Source organism: Balaenoptera musculus, chromosome 8, assembly GCF_009873245.2.
Source record: "Balaenoptera musculus isolate JJ_BM4_2016_0621 chromosome 8, mBalMus1.pri.v3, whole genome shotgun sequence".
Classification (NCBI taxonomy): Eukaryota; Metazoa; Chordata; class Mammalia; order Artiodactyla; family Balaenopteridae; genus Balaenoptera; species Balaenoptera musculus.
Genome location: NC_045792.1, coordinates 4,275,756 through 4,295,761, shown reverse-complemented (window position 1 = coordinate 4,295,761; position 20,006 = coordinate 4,275,756). Strand labels below are relative to the sequence as shown.

Below are 20,006 nucleotides of genomic sequence, written 5' to 3'. Positions count from 1 at the left end.
GCACAGCCTAGCCAACAAATAGCTTGAGGAGAAAACCAGAGCTGGGCTTCAGGCTGCCTCCTGGCCTCTGGGACCCTGGCCCCTCTGTTCTGATAGCCTTCGCAGCCCTTCACCTGGAATGTCTTATCTCTCCGGCCCCACAAAGTAGCCTAAAGCACTACCTGCTTCTCTTGTCTCTTAGTAGCCCTTTCCAACCAGCTTCCCAGCCTCCTGGGAATCAGAAAATGCTCCAGGGGGAAAAGCAGGTGCAGAAATCCAGGCACGTTTCAATAAGCATCCCCTCTCTCCTGGGTCTGACCGTTCAGAACTGGCTGCCTTGGTAGGAAACTGAGGGCAATCCCAGGGGTATGAGACTGTGAAAACATTTCCCCTTTGACCTTGTGACTGTGTTTATCAAAATCTGAGAACTTGTGGACACCAGTAATGGTAGACCCTGGTAAGAAAAAACTGTCATATGACACAGCTGATATGACAAAGTATAATCAAGATACACCCAGAATCACTAAATAGGTCATTGCTTTATCAAGGAGCAGAAAAGCAATGAGAAAGCTTCGGAATATAGGCAGTATCTAAAAATATTGTGTTGTTATTAAAATGTGATTCTCCCAATTTTGAAATCAAATATTCCTTCTTCATACACTGCAATGGAGGAAACGTCCCCAGTCTGACCCAAGCCCAGGGCTCTCCACCCAGGCTGCTGGGCAGCCTGTCTGTCCGGTCCCCTCAGGGGCTGCACCGCTGCGCCCGCGTCCCCACACCCACCCCCTGCAGCGTCACTGCTCCCTCCCTACCGGACGCTCACATCAGCAAATGCGCACAGGATCTCCTATCTTTACTGTGCGCTTTTCTAAACGTGTTATATTTCAATAAAATGTTTACAGTAAAAAAAACCTTTCCCTTGGGCCCATCTCCCTGCTCACCTACTTCTCTCTGCTGTTCTCACACACAATAAAGAGCTGTCTGGTCCACCTCCACTTCCTCGCCCCACATTCCCTCCCCAGTTGGGTTTCCACCCTTGCCAACACACCACCCTGCCCCCCCACAAGGCTGCACCTTTTAAAAGTCTACAGCCAAACCCCAGGTTCCCTCCAGGTTCTCAGCTCCCTTGACCTCCGGAACATTCACACCCTCCTTGAGCTCTTCTCTCCACCTCCTAACACTAAACTGTCCTGGTTTTCTCCCACCTCTGTGGCACCTCCTTCGTGAGCTCACTTGCTGGCCCGACCTCTAAAGGCTGCGCTGGCAGACCTCTCCTCCTTCTAGCTTTACACACTCCCAGGGCTGAGGCCAGCCTTCAGGGCTTTTGCAGTGGCTCCACCTGGATGCTCCGGCCAGCATTTCCGATGGTCACCTCCTCCTCCCCGTTCAGGTTTCAGGGTCAGTGTCACCTCCTCAGCAGGCCTTTCCTGCTCCCCGTCCCCACGTTGCTCTCCTTTCACGCTCTGCAAAGCATGTACCATCAATTAAGTGATGCACGCATTTTGTGCGTCTGTGTCCCCTGCCACCCACCACGGGGGAACGTAGCTGCACGAGAGCGCCCTCGCCCAGGGGGACAACGCAGGGCCCTCAGCACCTGGAACCCGGCCAACAGCAGAGGGTCAACAACTGCTTCTGGGATGAACGCATGGTCCAGTCTCCTGCCTTAGGAGGGAACCGCTTTCTTAACAAAAACACTCTTAGGATGAATGCCCATAAATAAAAAAATGTGTCAGCATTAAAATGATGGTGCACAACTACTTCCACAGTTAAGAAATTAAGTATATGTATGATATCAATGCTTATAACTGAACTTTAATGAGCTGGAAAGAAAAAAACATGGAGGGGGAAAAAGCACATTCCTCAAGACATTATCTAGTACCATAAACTAGCAAATCCGAATATTCTGAGGGAACTTGAACCCACGCCGACTATAAGACTGCAAAGGTGCATGGAACTCAGCTGCTCCCCAAATCAAAATCAGTCCTTATAAACACAGAGTACACTGGGCCAAATATGGTATTAAAAGAAATTCTCTGAGAAGTCCACTTATTACAACCCAAGGAATAGATCTTGACGTCTGACTGTAGAATTTCTGAAGTTTCTGTATCCATGACCTGTGTCATGCCCATGACAGCACTGTCACAGTAGGTCAGATATTAAGAGGAGCCAACCTCACAGTGGATAAACCCAGGCTCAAGGTAGCACAGCCAAGGCTGGTGGTAGGGCAGTTTAGGGACTAGAATGTACATCTCTCCCCTCCCCTGGGGCCTCCAACCTGCTTTAGTTGACAGGATGGACAGAGGTTCAGGGGTGACAATCAGAACTGTCGGAAATCACACCTGGACAGTCTTCCCTCATGTAGAGCCATGGTCAGTCCTTACACAATTCCTGGTGCCTTACCAGGACCTTCCGCTAGCCTACTACCACCCCACATCCCCTTCCCCCATCTCTAGCATGGCGGCACGAACTGAGCTCCAGAGTCAGATGGCCTGGGTTCACGATCTTCGCCACCATCCACTCACTACATGACCAGAGACAAGTCACCTCACTTCCCAAGCCTTAACTCCCTCATCTATAGAACAGGAACAACAACGAGAGAGCCACTTGCTAAGGTAGAACTATGAAATAATAATGTGAAACCATGAAATCAGTGAAACAAAACACCATACCCGGCACTTGGGAAACACTAGCAGACGTTCATGGTTGTGGTTGTCCTGGTTACTGATACTAATTATTAATACACCTTAACAATGCATGTTCATTCCTAGGGTTAAGCCCCTCTGGCTCTTCACCTGCTGTTGTGTAAGCGGAACATTCTTGAAATTCAAATCATACAGACTGTAAACTCTCCACTAACAGGAAAGGTTTTTCCGACTAAGAAAATCTATAGTATATGGAGCTTCAGAATTATAGTTGAACATAGCTTATGTACCCTCAACTTCAGCAAAATATTAATCTGTATCTTTAACACTGGCAACATCTTTTATGCCCACTAACTACACAAAGTTGCCTTTTTTAATGATATCCTAGTTTCTTTTATGCTCAGTTTTGTAGTATACTTTAATCTTCTCAATTTCATTCAAAATTCTGAGATAGCAACAGATAATAGCAAGTGTTGGTGAGTAAGCAGAAAAACTGGAACCCTCATATACTGCTGGGTAAGAATGTAAAATGCTGCAGCCACTATGGAAAACAGTCTGGCAATTTCTAAAGGCTAAACGTAGAGTTACCAAATGACCCAGAGATTTGTCACCAAGATATAATAAACCCAAGGGAAATAAAAACATAAGTCCACATAAAAACTTGGACACGAGCATTCATAGCAGCATTATTCATAATAGCCGTAAAGTGGAAACAACCTAAACATTCATCAACTGAGGAACAGAGAGATAAAATATGGTACATTCATATAATGGAATATTACTCAGCCAAAAAAAAAAAAAAAAAGAAATGAAATACGGATACATGCTACAATAAGAATGAACCTTTAAAACTCTGTTAAGTGAAAGAAGCTGGTCACAAAGGACCATACATTGAATGATTCCATTTATATGAAATATGCAGAAAAGACAAATCAACAGAGATAGAAAGTGGATAAGTGGTTGCCCAGGGGTTGGGATGAAATGAGGAATTAAGGGGTGATGGCTAAGAGGTGGAGTTCCTTATGGAATTATGAAAATATTTTAAAATGGATTGTGGTGATAGTTGTATAACTGTGATTAGGCTAAAGCCACTGAATTGTATGCTTTACCTGAGTGAATTGTATGGTACGTGAATTATATCTCAATTAAGCTGTTGGGTTTTTTTTAAGAAAAAAAGATGGGCATTTAAATCAATGCAAACCTTCTAGGAAACAAATTGGCAATAAACATCAAGAACCTTTCTATATAGGGAGATAGATACAGAGAGAAAGAGAGAGAATAATACTTGCTACTGGAGCAAACGTAAGGGCATTTCTGATGAGAGCAGCTTGAGAAAGTTCCAGAGGCAAGAGAAGTTGAGGATATGCTCAGGGACTGTAAGTATAAGAGAGAAAAGCCTCAAACCATAGTTAGGACGGACCCGCAAAAGACTTCAAGTTGAAGAATTACAATTCCCGAAGTTTATACACTGGTTTTATCAGATTCACCTAAGGACCTAGGCAAAAAGACAAGTTCCAGAGTCTCACCCCTGAAATTCTGGATTCTCTCAATCGCAAAGGTAGAAGGGAAGACCAGGAAGCTTTGTTTATAAACCTCTCCAGATGATTCTGAAGTCAACCAGATCTGGCTAACTCTTGCACAGCAAGGGAAGAAAAATATTTTATCATGGCAATAACACCTTTTGGAAGATCATTCTAGAAGTAACAGGAAGGACTGATTATACTGAGGCCAAGAACTGCCTTCTGGAAGCACTGGGCAAAGATTAGAGCTCTGAATTCTTATTCCAACTTCATGATATTAATAGCTATTCATAGACCTTTAGTGCTCAAAGTCACCTTCTAAAAAAGAGATTTTTTTTGTTACTAAGCAAACATTTAGCAAGAATCCTTACACTTTTCTTCAAAATATGCAACTTAGCAGCTTCTCTAATATGTTTGTGGTGTGAATGTCTTAGAATTCGGAAAAGGCTGTGTGGTTGTTAGTTCAGGAGGTCTTCCTTGCCAAGCAGATTACTCTCATGCACATTTGATTTTCCAGCTTCCCTTCACCACATGATAACAAGCAAATCCATTCCGTGCACTTACCGGGAATATTGGAAATAAGCTTTGTATGCAAATATGGATTTATGGGGAACATCTGAAGACTGAAAGAAAGATTAATACAAATGACTCATCAAATAATATCGAGCATCCATGTTTTCTGACTACGGATAATGGATGGCATAGCTCTGAGCACAATCCTTCCAGCTCCCTTTCTCAACAGTAGCATTTATTCGCAAGAGAACTGGCAAGGGTACAAATACAATCTCTGGCCCGGGCGCACCTATACACAGAAAGCTATCTGGTCCACATATCGCAAGCTCTTTGTTGAATCAGCAGTTGCAGTAACTAAATAGGAGACTTGCAGGTGGGTCTTCTGGGACCCTGAAAGCCTTTCTTACAGAGGGTTCTGGGTGGTAACTATGACTCGACAATCACAAATCCAGGTTAGGATAAAATACTCGATAATGTTAAGAGGCATAATCTCAAGTACTAAGCTGTTTCCTCAATAAATTCAAGCGCTTTAAAATGTTTTAACTGGAAAAAAAAGAATATTAAAATTGCTTAGAAGAAATTATTCTAGGGCACAATTTTCATAATTTAACATTTTGGATATAATACAAGAGAAGACAGTGTAACTACTCGTTCACTCTACCTCAACTCCTGAAACAGGCACAGCCTTTTGTTCAAACACACTGGACCATGGCTCTGCCCCAGGACTAAGAAGCAAACTGACACTGGTTTGAAGTACTTCCCTTTGTATCCAATTCAGTCCCCCTGTGAACAGGTAATATGGGCCTCATCTTCTGTTCATTTTCAAATTCTCATTCCTCAACCTCAGCCCCTCGTTTGCAAAGTTAAATATGAAACACAGAATGGTCAAAAATAAGCATTTAATTAACAAGATGGTGAGCCCAGACAGATGACATAGTGAGGCAGTTATTGCCTTCATAAAAACTCTATATTAATGGCATATAATTAACATTATAATCTAATTTCAACCTCGTCCATCTTAAAAAAACTACTATAAAAAGCCAGCATCCACCACTGGCCTGGTATTCAGAGGTGTCTTCTACAAGCCAGGACGTTTCTTAAAGTGTTTTCTCAGTACAGAGTAGTGGGGAAATATTGGATGTGAGACAAGTAAAAGTTCTTTATCTTGACAACTGGAATAATAACACCTGATTTACCTAGCTCCGGCTCACTGTTAAGATACAGTGGGATGTTTGTTACAGTACACTACAATGGTATACAGTGTATTCCAAATGTTAGTAACTATTTAACTCATGATGCTTAGTATTAGATCATGAAGGTATCTTATCCAGAAAAGTCTTCTTTCCAAGTAAAAGACAATTTAATACATTTTCATTGTTAAACAATTCATTGGGGAATAAATATATCTTAACTGTAGGCAAGGGTTCTCACAACTAATGTATTTCACTAGATAACACATGTATTTTAACTTTAAACAGATAGAATTTTAAAACTATGTGATTAGCACTTTCTCCCATAAAGAGAGACATCCCATTCCTGTTTAGAAAGCTCAGCCGTATCTACTCTTTGCAAACACTTACCAGACCACTTCCTTCAGATATAGGTTACACGTCAAGTGAGTTAAGACCACAAAATCAGGGGTTTTTTGTTTTTTTATTTATTTATTTTTGGCTGCGTTGGGTCTTCGTTGCTGTGCGGGCTTTCTCTAGTTGCGGCTAGCGGGGGCTGCTCTTCCTTGTGGTGTGCGGGCTTCTCATTGCAGTGGCTTCTCTTGTTGCGGAGCACAGGCTCTAGGCATGTGGGCTTCAGCAGTTGTGGCACACGGGCTCAGTAGTTGTGGCGCGCGGGCTCTAGAGCGCAGGCTCAGTAGTTGTGGCGCATGGGCTTAGCTGCTCCGCGGCATGTGGGATCTTCCCGGACCAGGGATCAAACCCATGTGCCCTGCATTGGCAGGCGGATTCTTAACCACCGCGCCACCAGGGAAGTCCAAGACCACAAAATTAGAATCCCCTAACAGATGCAGCTCTTTATTTTAAAAATCAGCATTCATAGTTCAACTGATTGAAAACACATACTGTGGAAATTCAATGTTACTTAAGCAAACAACTACTGGCATAGTAATAATTATGGTTATTGCCATTTACTGAGTTCCCATCATAAGCCAGGCATTGTGGCTTATTAAATACTTAATTTCACTTAATCCTCACAACAACCAAAAATGATTACTTGTCCAAGGCCATAGCGCTGATAAGTGGGATTTGAACGCAGATCCCTTTCACTACAGAGCTTAGACATCTTTTCCCTTCTCTGCTGCACAGCTTTCCTCCCAGCAAAGCTGCCAGAACCCAAGCATGGCTCCACTGTGCTGTCTCCTCGGACTCCCACCAGATGATGCAATCAGTAGGCCAGGCTGGATCTCAAAGGAACCAGGGGAGGTTGTAATTTACCAAACCCGCAAACAGATTTAATTGAGCAAATTAGTCAATAGCCAGAGTTAAGGTAACTACAAAGCTATAGTGAAGGGTACCCACTATAAAAATTGAAATGATAATTTTTTAAAACACAACAGTATTTATTATATGCCTATTCTGTGCCCAGCATTGTTTTAGGAAATGAAGAACATACTAGATATTATTAAAAATACCCAGCAGAGAGGGGAAAAAAATATAAATAATTTATTTACCCTTGTGCCAAAATAAAGCTACCTGTGTATAGAACATAGCAGCCCTCAAATATGAACTGAATCAACTCATATCAGGAAAATTAATTACCCCAAATATTCTTCCTGGTTCTCTCATGTGTATCAACTTCTCTAACAGTGGAATCGCTGGGCTTTGGTGTCTGCATGTCTTTGACTTTCTAGGTAATGCCAAACAGTTTTCCTAAGTAGTCATACCAGTTTCTGTTCCTACCAGCCACGTATGACTGTCCTATTGCTCAAAAGCTTTGGGACTTGGTATTGCCGACTTTAAGTCAGCTACACGTTTGCCAACTTGAATTTAGGCTCAAAGTAACATGGCACTATGGCGTAATTTGCATTTCCTTGATTATTAACAAGGTTGAACACCTTCTCATATGTTTATTAGACATCTGGATTTCTCCTTCTCTGAAGTGCCTGTTCTAGACTTTTGCCCATTTTTCCGTTAGTGCAGGTAACATTTTAAATAAAAAACATCTTAAAAAAAAAAAAAAACCCTTTTTGAGACTGAGGTCATGAACATATTCTCCTATGTCAACTTCTAAAAGTTGTACTGTTTGGCCTTTTATTTGCCATGCTTCCTGGGTCATAAATCAAGTGTCTGAATGTGTGTGAGACTGTTTCCGGTCTCCTTGGGGTGTTCATTTGGTCTACTGCTCTATCCCGGTGCCAGGATCACACTGTCTTAATTATTTAGCTCTTCTTGATCTCTGAAACAGAAGTGTTTCCAACTTCTTTTTCTTTTTCAAGAGTGTCTTGCCTTTTCTTGGGCCTTGGCAAAAATTTCATCAGCTTGTCTAGTTTTTTTCAATTTGCTGGGACTACATTAAATCCATAAGTCAGTTTCCAAAGAATCAATGCCTTACGATATTAAACCTTCCAATCCTCAAACCAGTGTTTAGAGTTTATTTGGACTCACTCAATAAAGTTTCAGAATTTTTTCTGGAAAGGTCTTATACATATTGTGTTAGAATTAAAATATTTCTCCTACAGTTTATAACTGTTGAAAATCCACAAATCAGAAAAAAAGATATGATTTTTAAATGATGTATAAAAAGATATACTTTTTTGATGAGATTCCTAAGGTTTGGGAAAAGTATATATAAATATGAATATCAACTTTCTTAAAATTTTTAAATGAAACAAAGTTCATCAAAGCACAATTACTGCTCCATAATTTAGTTTTAATTCTAGAATTATTGTTTTGTGGTTATGTCATATCTCACTTCAGAGGGTTTAACATACTTGAGAAAACTTGTGCGTCACATAAACAAGTCCTAAACATCTATTAGTCCTTATATTTATCAAATTATGAAGTACTGGAAATCCAGAATACTTTTTTTTTTTTTTTTTTGGCCGTGCTGCACGGCTTGTGGGATCTTAGCTCCCCGATCAGGGATCGAACCCAGGCCCTCGGCAGCGAGAGCACCGAGTCCTAACCACTGGACCGCCAGGGAATTCCCCAGAATACTTTCAATTCATCAACTTCAAGAGAAAAAGAATAAAAGAGATGATGAATAAATGATGAGTAAGAGGCTGAAATGTCATGAAGATACATACCACTGCCTGGGACTGAGGACCCAGACACCCCGTTCCCGCCACTCACATCATTCACTAAACTGCCTCCTTCTTCTCATTTGTAAGGTAGTTACAACACCGTTCTGTCACTGTCGCACAGTAAGGATTCAATGTAAACAGGTGTCTCAGAAAGGACACTTAAAAAGTCAGTCAAACACAAAGCAATAATTAGGCAAAGGATTATAGTTTTCCTCTATCAGAAGAACATGATAATAAGGTTGCCTATAATCATGGTTTGTGGCAAGACTGGAAATAATCCCTAATGGATTGGCCTCAAAATCTTCAAGCAATGCCAACAAAATGGTGAGATTTGCATCCAAAAATAAGAATTTTGAAGAAAAGGGAGGAAAATTCCAGAGCTCACTTTAATGTCTTATGTTAATTGTATTCACTCCTTTATTCCTCCAAACATTTTAGAGCCCAATAAGTAAAAGGCACTTTTGTACTGCATTCTATATGAGGGGACTAAAAAATATCCAAAGCTTCTAGGAATTTACAATATGTTTAGGAAGCAAGAAATAAACACAAATAGTTGCTATGCGATACTAATTAAGCACTCAATAAATGTTACAATTATTACAAAGCAGTACAAAAATCCTGTAGGGCATTCAGAGACGACAGGGATCCCTTGCAGGTAAGATGTTCCGCCTCCCTCCCCGCCTCGGCTTTCACCTGGCTCCAGGGCAGGGCACACCCACACCTGTTTGTCTGTATGGCCTGTGAATTAAGAATGGTTTTACAGTTTTAAATGGTTGAAAAGACAAAAGAAGAATATTTTGTGACACCTGGAAATTACATTACTTCAAATTTCAGGGTCCATAAATAAAGTTTAATTGGAACATGGCCATGCTTTCACACCAGGGGCGGAGAGTAGTTGCTTCCGGGACCATCTGGCCCACAAAGCTGAAAATGTTTACTATCTGGTTTTTTGGTTTGTTTTTTTTTTTGTTTTTTGGGTTTTTTTTGGGGGGGAGGGGCCTTGAAGTGCAGCATGAGGGATCTTAGTTCCCTGACCAGGGATCAAACCCGTGCCCCCTGCATTGGGAGTGCTGAGTCTTAACCACTGGACTCCCAGGGAAGTCCCTATTATCTGGTTCTTTACCAAAAAAAGTTTACTGACCACTGCTCTAGAAGGATGGATGGGATTTTGGTGGGCAGAACTGGGGAAGGAGGGAGAAGTGGGCAGAAAGGAACAAACATTCCATTTGAGAAATGAAGGTGTGAAAACATGAAGGAAAACCCCAGAACTGTAGGGACAGTGAGAAGACTGGTTTGGCTGAAGCAGAAGATCCAAAATCAGTAAACAGTTTCTGAGCCATTTATACCACTGCTGACAGTGATAACAGGCATTCTCACATGGAGTCTTCGAGGTTGCTACTATTATTATCCCCATTAATAATTAAGAAACTAGATTAATAATTTGATAAAGAAACTAAAGCTTACAGAAGTTAACTAATGGGCCCAAGATCACAGCCAGCCAATAAAGCTGAGCTCTAAATCGAGGTTCCTTTGCCCCCAGAGCCCATACTGTTAAATTTGACACCATATCAAACCCCCATACAGGGTAGTAAAAAGAAACACATCCACAAAGGTACGTAAGGGCAAAACGGTCAATGTTTTCAAATATAGGTATAAAAAGAATATGATTTTATCTGTAGGTTATGATTCTTTGTGCTTAAAAGGATAGTTGTCCCATGAGCTGGTCCAAAGTGTTCCACACTTAGAAGCAAACTATTGTGGCCTTTTCTTTAATCACAGGAGAAAAAAAATTATGAGCTTGATTTTTTCAATTTCAAGTTTCTCCCAGAAATATTTCTTAAATCTCTGAAAAAACAGTATATTGTAAAAATCAGTGAGTAAGTGGCAGACCAAGCTGGGGAAAATTCAGCTGACTATGCTTAGCTCAACTTTTTTTTTAATGGATTATGTGCTTAACATGTCATTTCATTATTTTAAGTTCAAATGATTAATTGAACATATTTATTCAGTAACACTTAACTCAATTACCTGGAAATGGTTTTGAGATTAAGGTATTCTTCAAAAGAATAATAATGCTTCTGTGAGAGCTATCATAAGCACTAAAAGAAATCAGACACATCTACATATAGTATCTATTGGCTGAAACTATAGAAACAAAAAGATAATACACTGTATGATGACTTACTGCCACTTGGGAGCACTCCCCCCCATGAGACTAAGCCTAAGGCAGCTGTTCAGTGAACAAATCAGGCAAGCCACGCATGCAACCCATATACATAATTTTAAATCTTCCAGCAGCCACATTTGTTAAAAGTAGAAACAGGCAAAATTAATTGCAGTAATGGATTTTATTTAACATGGGATATGCGACATATCATTTCAACGTGTAATCAATATTTTAGATATTGAAATATTTCATTTTTTTCATACCAAATCTCAAAATCTGGCATGCATTTCACACTCACAGCACTAGCCATATTTCAAGTGCTTCACTGCCATATGTGGCTACTGGTAACCATACCGGACAGCACAGATCTGAGGGACAGCAGGAAACAGGCCAGACCATGAGAGCCAGACCGTGAGAGTGAAGGATGTGGATAAAAAAAGCGAGCATTTAGCTCCAATGTTCTGATGCTGAAATAAATGAGTTCACCTAAGAAATGGATAACAAACAATAATAGACTATTTTCCCAATAGCGATCTATATGTTTGGAGTTCTTAAAGCGTTGCACATTACTGATTTTACAATTTTATAATGAGTGTTTTCATCACATTTTTAACTAGTCTTGCTATAATTGTGACTTGGTGTCATCTATAGCCTCCCACCTCCCTCTCCGTTTCCTCAACCCCAATTCTTTAAAATATTTCAAAGTTATCCAAAAAGAACCTACTTTCAGCTGCTTTCCACAACCTGAACATTTAAAATCTACACAGGTCTAGGCAATGGGAAGCCCAAAGCCACTGATGGACTGGAAAGGGAGTGGAAATAATGTTTCAGTACTAATCGTAAAATATCAGTGTCACAGTAGGGCTGCAAGGAAATAAACTGGAAAGGCACCAAGTCCACATAAGTCCTGAACTAGGCTTATAACTTTGAGAATACAAAAAGGAAGGAGGCCAGACACCCTTTAGCAGTAATTCATGTAAACAGTATAAGGCCAGAGAGGGAGAGGAAGGCTTCAACAGAGAATGACCAATATAATAAAGTCAGAAAAAGCTCCCCTCTCACCTTCCTGCCCCTACCCAGTACCGCTGGAGAATCCAGTGGGACCATTCTGCAAAGATTTGGTTGTAGTAAAACACTTCCCTTTTCTTAACTCACTGGCTCCTTCTAGACAAGAGACCAAATGCTCATTTGCTAATCTATTAAAACACCTATGATAAATTTAAACAATAAATTTATTGTTTAACCAATAAATTCTGCTTGTGAAAACCACACAAAAGGTTGGACAGGGTGTGTCTACACTCTCTGGGACAGAGGTGGGTGGGGGAAGACTGTGTATTTTAGTGGCAATAGGTCAAAGTACATCAGCATTCTATTTTAAAACAAACTCTGGCTAAACAATTCCAACATTGTAATGACAGGGTGTTTAACAGTTTATCATTTGCACCAAATGAAATTATGCAGTTACCATGTGTTCACCAGTGCTTAAAATGTAAAATTATTAAGGAAACCAAAATTACAGTTCAGTATTTCTCAACTCTTGGAACAGTTCCTGCTTGTTACTCAGAAACCTATCCCATTAGGTTACCTATGATAAATTTAAACAGTAATCAATAAATTCTGCTTGTGAAAAACAGAATGAATCAAATTTCATAATTCCTTTAGTGCAGAGGATTTCACGATGCCCCCTTCAAGTAAGGGGGAAAACTACTGAAAATGGAAAATCATCAGTGACGTCATTAGGTACCTATTTACATTAAAAAAACAAAAAAACAAAAAACCTAGATGTGAAAACCACATATCATGTGCCAAGTTTGTAAAAATGTTTATATGCACACACAGAAAAGATTTGAAGCATACCAAAATATCAGTAGAAATTATCTCTGGTAATTGTACTTCAGCTAATTTTTACTTTTTATACTGTTCTATATTTTCTATGTCTTCTACAATGATCATGTACTACTGTTAAAACTAGAAGAAAAAAATAAATTCAGACAAGTGGCAACTGAGGCAGTGCCAACCAATTTAGGATTACACTGGATTGATAACACTATCCCTTATACCATCATAATCTCTTATCGAAAAGCACTGAGGGCCCTTGAAGACGTGGGCTTTGCCTTATCTGTAATATATGCTCGATATGTATCATGCTCGATACATGCTCACATATACAGTACACTATGCACAGATTAACGCGTGGTGGAGCATGCCGCAAAACACTAGAAAACTAAAAATGGCTTATTTAGAAAAAGACAGCGGTTTAGCGCCCTTGCAAAACAAAAGAGCAGAGCCAAGAGTGAGTGCTCAAGGAATAAAATGAGGAAGAGACACAGGTGGGAAAAAAGTCTTGCTCCAAAATTTTAAAATGCGCATCTATTACTAAATTGTTCTCTTTAAAACGGTTCACTTTGTCAATTTCACTTCATTTAAAAAGTAAACCCAGAAGTCACTTTGTAAACATATCAGATTGCATCAGCACTGCTTGAAGCATGGCTTTGCCCCAACCAATTTTTCTTTTTTTTTTTTTAATATTTCTTTTTCAATTCTAGAGCATCATATAAGTACAGTTCCTCAAGCTGCGGTGCTGTGGGTGGAGTGGAGAGAAGGATACCAAAAACACGCAATGTACCTTCCTGCCCTCAAAGAGCTTCCAGCAAAAGGTGGAGAGAGAAACAAAGGAGCGGGTCTGAAGCAGAGGCCGCAAAGCGTCACGAGTGATTTTGTTTTTAATGAACGTTAAGTGCTTTTGAGTTCAAAGAACTTTTGGGGACGATTAGCCAGGCAAGATTTGAACGGGCTTCGGTGCAGATGGCACAGGGCCGCGCTGGGCGGGACTCCTCACACGCCGAACCCTCGACTGCAGACCCCAAACCAGCCCGCTTTGTGCTTAGACCTACACAAACATCGATTGAAAATGGATCGAAACCCAACCAATCCGCCAAGCAAGGCTAAGCACGTACGCACGCACTATTCCAAAGCGCTGCGTACACTTTACTTAGTGGAGGACCTAATTCGTGGTCATGGGCTAAAGTGCTTAAGGAAAGCTGACCCTCGGCTGCCAAGCGTGCACCACCAACCCGCTCCCCAAAGGCCTCGGGCTCGCGCCTCTGCACTCGACCCCGAGCGCAAGTGGACCTCGGCCTGCGCCCTGCCCACAGCGGACACCGTGCACCACGACTGACCCACACGGGCCACCCCCACGCCCTCCGAGCGGGGCCTCGCCGGGTCCCGGGACGCCAACTTGTGCGTAAGGGACGGGGAACCAGCAATCAATGGCAGGACGGTGGCGCGGCCTCCCGAGACAAAGCAGGGCGCCTAGTCCACGGAGCCCGCCGTCCCCGAGCTCCGGGCCCCGCCGCCGCCCCCGCGCCCGCTGGCCAAGACGGCCCGCCGCACCCCGAGCGCCCGCCCAACCGCTGCCGCAGGAGCGCGCAGGGCGCCCAACTGCCGTCCCGGCCCAACCAACGCGGGCAGGGGAGGAGAGGTGCGCGCGGCCGGCGGAGCGTGCGAGCCGCTCGGGGGTCGCAGGGGGGAGGCTGCGAGCAGGGAAGGCAGGGCGAAGAGGCGCCGGAGCCATGGCTGAACGCAGCGCCAGCAGGGGTTCCTTTAGGGATTTTGCCCCTTTCCCCTTGGAAGGTGCAGATGGTTTGACCCCCCACCCCGAGTGAGGTGCCTCGTCCCAGCCCCGACTGGACTGTACCATCGGGCGGTGCCGCCGGGATTTCTCCCCCACCACCACCATCAAGTCCCCCCCCAACCCGGGTCCGCGGTCGGTTGGCCCCGGCCGGGCTCTGAGACGCGGAAAGAGCTTGGCGCCATTTTGGGTGGGACTAAGCAAAGACGAAACACCCTCCCAGTCGATGGGGTACTCTGGACGCTGGCTTATCCGGTTCCCTTAATCCTTTAGGTACTTACACGATGTTGGGTGAGGGGAGCTGGAAGATCAGCGGGTCCCCGATCCTCTCTCCCTAGGGGTGATGGAAATCAAACCCCCCCCGCCACCTCCAGGTGGTTCTTCCCGCCGCAGAGTGGGAGCTGCATAAAAGGCGGGGCCTCATTAGCATAACCTGCCTGACAACCTGATCTCGGCGTTATGTGATTGGTTGAACTCTGTAAACTCCATGCCTCGCCTAGAGAGGAGTAACGCTGGGGCGAACTGACAGGCCCAGATTTAAGACTCATGACGAAGATCCTGAGACGCTTGTTCAGTCAGCGGAGAAGCTAAAAGGAGATTCACACAGTGGCCCAATGACGGAAGGCCTCTTTATTTCGTGCTCTGCTGTTCGTTTAAAGTCCAATCAAAGAGCGGGTCTCAGGCACCGCTCGCCTGCGTTTGTGCTCTAAGCCAATCAGAGAAGCCGACTCTTCGGTTTCAGGGTCAAGACCGCTCGAAAGGACTGGCGGCTGCGGCCCAGGTGGGGAGCCTTCCAGCCTCGGTGCCCAAGGTGGGGAGGAGGAGCTGCTCGTCGGGTGCTGCACGCCCCCCGAGGGCTTGCGTCCTGAGAGCTGCGCCCCGGGACGCGGCGGGCCGAGGGCGCGTGGGCTTGGAGGCGGCTCGGGCCCCGGCAGCGGGCCGGCTTGCGGAGCGCCCAGCAGAGCCCACGCCACGCACGGAAGCCCTGCGCCTGGGAGCCGGCCCCGGCGTCTGACCTCAGCCCGGCAGAAGCCCGGAGTGCGGCACTGCGTCTCTCCTCTCCCCTTTACCATGCTGAAAGGAAGTGATTTTCACAAACATGAAGATGTTATTCAACCCTGGTTAACCAAGGGCTTAACTCACTCTTTTCTTAACCTCAGGCTTCCACATCGTACCATCCCTTAAAATTGCCTTCTCACAGCAGCCCAGTGCAGAGAAATGAGCTCCGGCTTTGCAGCAAGACGCCAGCTGCAGTTCCCCGCCCCTAACACTAATGGCAACTAGATCTTGAAGAGACCTTGAGCCTTTGGACCTTCAGGGAGCCGTAATCCTGTCCATGACATCTAACTTGCTACGTTGTTTTGAAGATTAAGTGGGATTTACGTGTAAAATACTTAGCACGCTAGATCTTAAACGGATAAAAGTGTCAATGACGATAAAATATACAAAATTGCTGAACTATTGGCTAACCAAGAAAGTACCACTAAGCAAAAGACCTAAGAATAGAAAACACGGGGCGGTGGGCTAGTGGAGGATGTAAAATTCATTCAACAATATCCTCTTTACTGTTTATTTTAAAAACTGGAAACAAAATTTGGGAAATTTTGGGAAAACATTGCTTTTGGAATTTCAGGACTGTTGACTACCTTGTAAGCAACTTGATGATTAACCCATGCCTTGTTCCACCATAGACTCCTGTGCAGGCTGTCAGTAAACACTTGCTGAATTTAATTGAAAGCACACTTGGGGTCTGATGAGGCAGACCTTAACATTTATAGTAAGAGATGCTATTCACTCTTAGCTGGATATAAAGACACATGAAAGTCAGTTGCCTTAGGAAAGATGATATTAGTTAAGAGAGTCACTGGAATGTTCTCTTTTGGTGCTGTGAGTAGACAAGGCCAGAATGGACAGGTCCACGGCCCCTAGAGAGAATTTCCCCCTTTTTGAGATTTAACATTATTACATCCTCTCTGAAGGACTGGGATCATCACAGCTGAAGTCTGCTGACCAGAAATGTCCGCAAGGAACACAAAAGGGGAAATTGCCATGAGGAATGGGGCTGTCTGGACTGGAGGACCCAAGTTGGCCTCATGGACTTGGAGAAATTGTCTAAAACTTTATTGGCCACGCAGCTACGCAGGATCTTAGTTCCCCCACCAGGGACTGAACCCGTGTGTCCCCTGCAGTGGAAGGGCTGAAAGCGTAGAGTCCTAACCACTGGACCGCCAGGGAATTCCCTAGAGCTAAAACTTTAGAGTGCACAAATGTTACAGGTAGACACCACCCCAGAGATTTTGTTACTCAGAAGGTTTGGAATGAGCCTCAGGAATCTGCCTTTTATATAAATGTTTCAATTAATTATTAAATTTGCACACAGTAGAATTCTCTCCCTTCAGTATACAAGTACTGAATATGTACTGTCTACCAGTCACTGTTCTAAACAATGAGGATGGAATGGGGAGCCAAAACAAAGCCCCTGCTCTCATGGAGCTTACGTTCTAGTGGAGGCAACAGAAGAAAATTGATCAATAAATGAGATGATTTCAGGTAATGATAAGTGCTACGAAGAAAACAAAGCAGGAAAATACAAAGGGGAGGAGAATGCTGGCAATTTAAATAAAGGTGTCAAAGAAATCCTTTCTAAGATGCTAACATTTGAGCTGAGACTTGATTGATGAAAAAAGTCCACTGTGCTAAGATCTTGGAGAACATTCCAGTCTGAGACCAGCAGATGTAAAGGCATGAGGGGAAAAAAAAAAGAAAAAAGCATGCACCTATTCATTCATTCTTCCATAGAATAAATATTCATTGAATGCTTGTGATATGCCAGGCACTGTCCTAGGTGCTTTGAGATTTGTCAATTAACATTATAGACAAAAGGAAAAACACAACACATAAAAATCCCTGCCTTTATGGAGAGCTTTCACTCTAACACACTGAAAAACATAAGAAAGCCTGAGTTGCTAGGACACAGGGCAAGAAATACAGTGATTCAAGAAAACTTGGGGAAACAGGCAAGGGTCAGATCATATATTACTTTGAAGGCTAGAGTATGGGAGTTGTTATTGTATCTTAAGTGCAATTTAAAGTAGAGGTTTTAAGCAAAGGTATGATACAATGTTTTGTTTTGTTTTTAAAGATAACTCAGGCTGCTCTAGGAAGCTTATCATGTTGGCTGAGGGGATGAGAAACGGGAGACAAGGAGGATAGTAAGGGTCTGCTGCAATATGGTCTAAGCAAGAAATGATGGTGATCTTGACTAAAACAGTAGTGTAAATGGGGGAAATGTATGGATACCAAATATATTTTTGAGGTACAGCCAAAGAACTTGCAAATGAATAAGAGAATGGGTGAGAGTTGGCATTTCTAGTAATGACAAGAGAGTGATCAAGACCGATGCCTAAAGTTGAGACTTAAGTGACCTAGTAAATGTGGATAGCTTAACTGAGGAGAGACCTGGTTAGAAAATTAAGAGTTCTATTATAGTCATGTCAATTTTGAAATATCTTTTAGAAATACAGTTGGACATACTGCAGAAGCAGTTGGAATTCAAGGAGAGATCTGGGCTGCAATACAATTTTAGAATTCATCAGATTATACATTGTATTTCTTTTTTTTCTTTTTATTGGAGCATAGTTGATTTACAATGTTGTGTTAGTTTCAGGTGTACAGCAAAGTGACTCAGTTATACATATACATATATCTACTCTTTTAGATTCGATTCCCATATACGTCATTACAGAGTATTGAGTAGAGTTCCCTGTGCTATACAGTAGGTTCCTATTAGTTATCTATTTTATATACAGTAGTGTATATGTAAATCTCCCAATCTCCCAGTGTATCCCTCCCCCCATAAACTGTATTTCTTTTTTAAAAAAAATAAATTTATTTATTTATTTTTTGACTGCGTTGGGTCTTCGTTGCTGTGCATGGGCTTTCTCTATTTGCAGCGAGCGGGGGCTACTCTTTGTTGCGGTGCGCGGGCTTCTTATTGCGGTGGCTTCTCTTTGTTGCAGAGCACAGGCTCTAGGCACGCGGCTGCAGTAGTTGTGGCACGTGGGTTCAGTAGTTGTGGCTCGTGGGTTCAGTAGTTGTGGCTCGTGGGCTCTAGAGTGCAGCCTCAGTAGTTGTGATGCACGGGCTTAGTTGCTCCGTGGCATGTGGGATCTTCCCGGACCAGGGCTCGAACCCGTGTCCCCTGCATTGGCAGGCGGATTCTTAACCACTGCGCCACCAGGGAAGTCCCTACATTGTATTTCAATACATAGGATTCCATGAAGTCTAATTAGATGAGATCATGTAATGAGGATTAGATGAAGGAGAGAGTGTTTATAGAGAAGACAAGAGGGTCCAGGATTAAGCTCTTAGGAGCTGCTGAGTTTCGAGATGAGAGACAGGAGAGGAACCAACCAAAGAGACCATGAAGGCCAGTAAAACAGGAGAACAGAGGAGGGTGGTGTCTGAGAAGCCAGGGGAAGAGAGAGCTTGAAGAAGGCTGCAGTCTTCAGCTGCAGCTAATGACGCTGAGAGGTAAAGAAAGACAAAGGCAGATAACCCGTGGGCCTGGAAAGATGGCGGGGGAGTACCTGGTTATTTGTCAATAGCAGCTTCAGGGGAGGGTTAGGAAACTTAGTAGGAATTGCCTGAAGAAAGAGTGGGAGGTGAAGAGTGATATCTGTTGCCACTAGTATAGCAGATAAGATAGGCCGATAAAAACAACTAAAATGCTGTACATGCTTTCCGTAAAACACTTTTTTTTAATGCACCACAGAGCTGGCAACAGAGTGAGGACTGTACAAAGGGTAAAACCAAAGTCCGTGAGTAAAAAGGGAAAGCTCATCATGACAGAAGAAAACAAACTAATGAGAGAAAAAGGAATGCTGGAAAAAGAAGAGAGATCATTTGGCAGGAACCATAACAACTATTAAATCTTTTCAAGCAAGAATGATCAATGGATGATAAACCTTGATGGATGAAAATTTGATGGTTTGATATCAACGTGGTCTTGCAATAGCTCTACAAAAGATACTTATTAACTACAATGGAAAAAAGAATAACTTTACAGTGGAGAAAGTTGGCAGATACCATCACTGTGATCAAAGTTACTATACTCAGGGATAGGACCCCTGAGACCGAGTGCCTCTGCGTGTGATGCCCTGGGAAGGACACGACTTCTGCAATATGGCTGCCAGAAGTTCTTAACTCAACTCTAGATATAAGGAAACCATGGGCAAACCCAAACTGAGGGATATTCTACAAAATAACTGGCCTATACTCACCTTTAAAATGTTAATGC

The 20,006-nt window shown here is 42.9% G+C and overlaps 1 protein-coding gene across 2 annotated transcripts in view; it reads right to left on the bottom strand.

Moving 5' to 3' along the window:
* PRDM10 (PR/SET domain 10) overlaps positions 1 to 18,385 on the bottom strand; it is an 89,642-nt gene extending 71,257 nt beyond the window's left edge. For both annotated transcript variants that reach the window (XM_036861010.1, XM_036861014.1), the window contains exon 1: positions 14,989 to 18,385. The gene's annotated coding sequence lies outside the window, so the exon portion shown is untranslated. The remainder of the gene's footprint in view (positions 1 to 14,988) is intronic.
* Positions 18,386 to 20,006: the final 1,621 nt, after the last annotated feature.